Here is a 6,645-nt window from a genome sequence, read left to right as displayed (position 1 = left end):
TTTGCATGTAGATGTAGCATTGAAAACTAGAACCGGTTAGTGAGTGATAAACTCACTATGCCGGCCTATGTTTGAAGGATGGCATCTCCAATACTTAGGGGAATGCCGCACGCGGGGGCGGGTGCACTCTCTCTCTCTCTCTCTCTCTCTCTCTCTCTCTCTCTCTCTCTCTCCCTCCTGTGCCTTGCTGATTTATTGTTGAAAGAATAGGGAACTGTTCTTATAAAAAATGGCATCATTTCTAATGTAACATCAAGGGAGGACACTAGTGGTTATAGAGCACCTGATCTTAGTAGCATTTAACAGGCCTAGGTTTGACTCCTTGTTAGATAAAATTAAAAATGAGCTTGAATTAAATAAAAGCTTATATAAAAAACAGGTAGGAGCCTCCCCAGCTAACTTAATGCATCATGGGTGTATTATAAATAAAGTAAATTCAGTGCATAGAAAAGAGACAATGCAAATAGCTCAAATAGGTTGCCGGTGCTAACCTACTGGCTAGAAATGCTAAATTAATTAATTAATTAATGGCAACAATGGTTGAGTAAAATAACAAATGGAATATATTGGGAGTATTGAATTTATTCATTATTTTTCAGTTATCGAATGTCCTAATCAGATAAATCTGAACCTTATGAGATATCCCCAGTGATGCAATGTATTGGTGACAACAGCTCCTGGGTGCAGGGAGTTGACTACTACTTTTGCATCTTCTTCCTGTCAGCAAGTTAGAGATAACTTTTAGAGATAGTACTACTATACCATTTATTCACATATCTGATAAAATAACAATGATAATAATTTCCGTTAAATTTTGGCATTTCCAGCATAGAAGACATGACGATTTTACTGCGAGTTACATTTTTAATGGCCGACAGCATAGTTCACTTGCTATGCAAAATTCTATTGGAAATTCTTGGTCTGTAATTCTTGATGATTGTCCATAACCAGACCCAAAATATGTGCAGTTTATTTTAACCAAGACTTTAAAAGTGCAGCAGGTACCTTCATGTGGTTAGAAAGTTCACTTGAGTGCAATATGTTCGCGAGCTTAGATTGGCCATAAGCGGAAAATCTGTTATAACTGCCAACAACGATAAAGTTAGAACTTTCTATGTAAATACAAAAGCTCTAGTTTTATCAGCGATGAACTTAGTTACTCGACTTTATTTTATATATAATTCATAGCATGAAAAAAGTGTCAAACATGAAAAACAAAGAGAAGTGGTTTGGGTGAGTACAAAGTACCCAGATTCATCATTGATTTTATCGAAACGGATTCCCTCTCGGTATGCAAGCTTGTAGCCTTCAGCAAGCAACTATCACAATCCTGCCTTCTATGCCACTCTGTTTGGCCGTAACTTTGATCTTCTCAAGTAAAAGATCTGTCAGTAAGAAGTGTCCTGCATAAAAAGAACCAATTGCCAGGAATAGGAATCAGAGCAGTAGTTGTTTCATTAAATATTTATCATATTTGTCAAAAATCAGAACTTAAACTAACTGTAGCCAAGTAAACTAAAAAGTCTTTTTGCACTGTATTTCTATATTGTTACATAAAGTTTAATTCGGTGATTTGCAAAAACAGGATGTCCTGAGGAAACAAATAAAATTTTACCCTCTGGTTACAGAGATGTCACTATATTAAGGTAGTAGGACTACAAGTCTGGCATACCAAGGTGATTTGTTGCAAAATGCAGTCCAATGCCATCTTCTGAAAGCTTGAAAGGAACAAATGCAATCCCTCCAATTAGTTTCTCTTGTAGTAATGCGGTAAAATTAAATTGTGTAGAACAAAAAAATTGGCAATGAACAAGTACTGCACTGCATGCTATGAATGGTTACCAAGCACCATGTACACATAGTTCTCAAATTTGTGTTGCCAGATAATTCTCTTTCTGAGCCCTGTTGGGGTCAGTTTGAGATTGTGAAAACCTGGTTTGCGGATTGTAAAACCTAGACTGCTATTTCGATCTCTGGGTCGTGGGGACTCGATTGCTGCTTTTTCATGCCAATATTCTGTAATACTCTTGCACTTACATAAGAATGTTCAGCTGGAGGTTCAGCGCGTTGAAATTGACGACAAATTTCCTCACGGATGACATGGAGCTAAGGTCAATCTCCATGACCTCAACCTTGGCCGTGGGAACCTTTCTCAGGATGTCTTCCCTGACGCTGGCGCCAGAGGACAGGATCCTGACGCTTATCACGACGTGCACGCCCCGCAGCGCAAGAACCCGGCATGTTTCAGCACCAATCCCATGAGACGCACCTACACGTAAGAAGCATGATTGCCGTCAAAGAGACTGGCAGCTCAATTTCAGACCTATACTGTACGATTTGAGTAGCAAAGCAAGAACAACGGCAAGAATTGCTTCCATTTAATTACTTACTAAAGTAGAGAGCAAGAAGTAACTAGGAAATAATCCCCTAATATTGTAAGAACCGCTCAATTTGACATCATTTTAAGCAAACTGCCGATCATTATTATCAATAAGATGAGAGCTAACACGCGCTCGCCCGAGAGTGTGCCACGTGTCAACCCACATCTAACGACATGAAAACCGACATGTCGTTTGACAAAAATAATATCAAATCCGGTAGTCCCGTATGTGCTCCACCATATGCCTAAGATCAAACATACACACATATTGTTTACAATCACATATATTGCCGGTGAACTATAAAGAGCAATTTTAAGCATTTCAAGAGTTTGACAAATAAACGTTACAAATTCAACATAGGAGGGTTCAAATATGAAATTAAAGGTTCAACAACAACTTAAAAGCCTTGGGCTCACAAATAGCATTAAAAAAAGATATGAGACTTAAAGTTTAGTGTTTAACATGCTATCCTAAAGAAACGATTGTGCAGCAGATAAACTTGATAAAATGTGACAAACTAATAGAGTCTTGCTCAAGGACATCATCGAGGCCACAACTACCTACTCCTCCCCCGCACCAGGATTGGCGGGTTAGAAGTAGCCAAACACAACTTCCGGCTCACCTGCAACTTAGTTTAAAAAGCAACATGAGTATAAAGATACTTGCAAGACTTACGCAATTTTAATAATTAAGGAGTATGCAATGAGGGCTCAACAAGATAAGGCTTTAGGGTTAAGTAAGTTTGCAAGCACGAGCTCTCTAATCCAACATCTAGCTCTCTAGCAATTTAATTAACTTGCCCAACCCACCTCACAATTTTAGTTGCTTAAAATACTAAACAATTAAACTAATATAAGGTGACATGAGCCATGACCAAGCATAAACGATACTTCTATGATAAATTCGTTGGATATTGAGCTTGCTCATAACCGAGAGTGCGGCAATTCGAATTGATTATTTAATCTTGCAAGGGTGTACTTCATTACCCACACGATATAAGGACCATGCGGCTCACCCAACCGATCATGTTGGGTAAGAGGGTACTCGCATCAACCTTTTCCAACAAGTCTCAACCGTTGAAAATCACACCTAACTTGTGCGGAGAGTCATCTAGATCCACCAGGAACACCCCTAAGCCTCTCTACAAAGCCCTATGACCATGCATCTAGGACCGTGCCTCAATGATTAAAACATAGAAGGTATTCAGCTCATCCATACCATGATAGGGTATGGGGTAGTACATTAAGTTGCTTTAAACCGAGGTCATCCACGGACGGTTCTTAAACGATTTAAGCGGTCTATGCCTCCGAGACTCTTTTCTCTAAGCCCTACATTCCACCCAAACCACGAAACCACTTTTCCAACTAGACCGTTCCAATCCTTCCAACATTTTCAAAATCGAACAAGTGCGATCAAAGGTAACCAAGTTGCTAAGTGAGTGTAGTGTGATCGTATTCCTAAAATTTCCTTACAAGTTATAGACCAACTCTAAGCATGGCTAAGTATCTAATCAATTAATTAGTTACTAGCTACAAGTGGCAAGAACATGGATACATAAAATAAGGAAGATAAATGCAAGAAAGTAGGATCAACGATGCACTAGATAAATATATAGCATGAATGAGATGCATGCATTAGCATGATACTGTAATATGAATATGATATGATATGATATGAGGAATGGATGACATACATAAACAAGATAAGCAATACGAACGCTAGCGATAAGATCTCTCTTACTATGCTCTTAAACAAAAGGGCCTAAAGCGAAGATTGGTCAAAATAAATTTATACAGCAAGCATAAATCAAGATTTAATTCTACCATACAGAGAACATCAAAAGGAACTTATGGGAGTTTGATTTGCAACAAAATTATTTTTTAGGATTATTTATGAGAACGACAATAATCAGCTACTCCAAACAAATTAAATCTTAAAGGACAAGCAAATCACTTCCAGAAATTCTCAGAAAATTGCCAGAGGATCTAGACATGAGAAAAGGATAACAAAAGTGGTTTTGCCATTTTAGCATTTTTCAATAGAGAGATATGCAATAAGCAAGCTTACAGGCAGCAAACACAAAATCAATCCAAAATCCTATAAAATAGGTAGGATTCATTAGAACAAGCTGCACCTATTGATAGAACATTTGACAAGGAGTCTAACAAAATTTAGTTTGGCATTTTCAGAATATCAGATCATTTATTAAGCAATTAACTTACTTTCATAAAGACAAAGCATAACTAATTTTACATAACAGTAACATGCAAAACAATTTTGATAAGTAGATCTACAACACAGGAATCGAACAAAATAAGTTTCATAATTTTTAGAGATCTACACAATTTTCTATGGATTTTAGAATTTGACAGCTTTATGAAATACATAAAAATGCGAGGAAATGCTAGGGGCACCCGGATCCGGCGCTCCCCGGTGCCAACAGGTGGGCCCAGGAGGCCAGGCCAACTTGGGCCGAGTCAAGGCCAGCCGCTGTCCTTGACCGCGGTAGGGGCGCAGCCACGGCGCGGCCCGCACGCGAGCGTGCGCGCTCAGCGCGACGCCGCGGCGACACGACGCAGCAGCCAGCGGGGGACACGGCCGGGGAGGCGAGCAGGGAAGGGACGGCGTGCATACGGCGGTCTGGGTGTGACGGGAAGGCTCACCCGTGGCACCAACACGCGGGACAGCGCGGCAAGCGGCAGGCAGAGGCCGGCGTTGAGGGGGACCTGTAGGAGAGGAGGACGGCCAGTGAGGGCCCAAATCGGACGAGGAGGGCGAGGTGGTGCCGTGCATGCTAGGAATTGAAGGGAGCCTCGCCGAAGGGGGCGAATTGATGGTGGCCGGTGGCGGGGAAGATGGAGGTGGCGGCGGCAATGGAAAAATTGGGAGAGAGAGCTAGGGTTTGGAGGGGGAGAACCGGCACGGGGTTAAGGGGAGGGGAGGCGAGCGGCCCGGCGGGGCCTCGCCTGCCCATGGCCATGCTGGCCCAGCTAGCAGCCGACAGCGCGGCGCCACCGCCTAGGCTGGCCAATGGGCATGCTAGGAAGCGCGGAGAAGGCGGTGGCCGAGTCTAACACGTGGGCCTGGGGTGGAGGGGAAATGGAAATATGATGGTTCATCTTCAAAATTTAAAAATTAGAACTTTCCGGGCTCCAAAAATCGCCAAATTTTACAGAAGCAAGATAAAACTACCAAGAACACAATGCAACAACAAGCACTCAAAAATCTATTCTAAATTGCTCACAGTAAAATAAACAAAACAACAATTTTTAAAAATTCCAAGAATTTTATGCCTCGGGTTTGCTGCCACAAAAATTAACCAGAAATATTTTAAATTTATTATTTTAAATCTAGTATTTGAATAAAACTTTTTAGGGCACAGTTACTTTACAAAAATTAAATTTGCTTTACAACATTCAGACAAACAAGCCAAGAAAATAAATAAAATCATTCAATTACAGCATATGATGCTCCATTGTGATTCAATGATGCTCATGATGCTACTAGTTACATGTTAATCATAATTTTAAAATTTGAGTTGTGACAAATATAATTTGGTGGCTGGGAGGGAGGGACAAACAATCGCAGAAGACTAGATGCCAAGAATCGAAATAAACAATCCAGGACCAGGTACAACGTCGAGGTCTTCAAAACTTGGTTGTGATGGGAATAGAGATAAGATGGGGCATGCAACCAGAATGACCTGTGACGATAGCGACGAGGCCAGAGCCATCGATGCCGGCGGTGACCTCCTCGGTGGTGGACGACGGCGAGAACCCAGAGGAGCTCCTCCGCTTCGGCAGGCCCAACATACCGTAGCTCCCGGGGCAGACGGTGGTGCCATGTGCGCTGACTTGGAGTCTTCAAGCAGACACTGCAGCGGGGCGGATCGTCACTTCGTCGGTCGTCGTCACAGCTACTTCCAACTTGAGGTCGGAATTGGAGCAGTGTTGGTAAATTTATTTTTATTTCTATAAAAGGACCGGAGTGTTGTTGACTTGTCCTGTTCAAGGCGTTTAAGGGTGCATTTGGATCTAGAGCTTAAACTTTAGTCCTCTTTTTTAACACTAATTAGATGGATAAGATAAGAGCTAATTGGAAAACTAATTGCATTTGCATCAGTCGCGGCTAATTGTCGAGATGAACCCTGATGCTAATTAGCTTATGATTAGTATATATTTACTGTAGCACAATATTGACAAATCATAATCTAATTAGGCTTAATAGATTGGGAAAATTGTATCAATACCATCAAAAGAACCAG

The 6,645-nt window shown here is 41.2% G+C and overlaps 1 pseudogene; it reads right to left on the bottom strand.

Moving 5' to 3' along the window:
* Positions 1-615: 615 nt before the first annotated feature.
* Positions 616-6,249, bottom strand: LOC112900554 (annotated as a pseudogene).
* Between the last annotated feature and the right edge of the window lie 396 nt (positions 6,250-6,645).

The sequence above is a fragment of the Panicum hallii genome, chromosome 7 (genome assembly GCF_002211085.1).
Source record: "Panicum hallii strain FIL2 chromosome 7, PHallii_v3.1, whole genome shotgun sequence".
In the NCBI taxonomy this organism is placed as follows: domain Eukaryota; kingdom Viridiplantae; phylum Streptophyta; class Magnoliopsida; order Poales; family Poaceae; genus Panicum; species Panicum hallii.
Note: the sequence above shows the minus strand (reverse complement) of the source record. Positions and strands in the feature narration are given on the sequence as shown.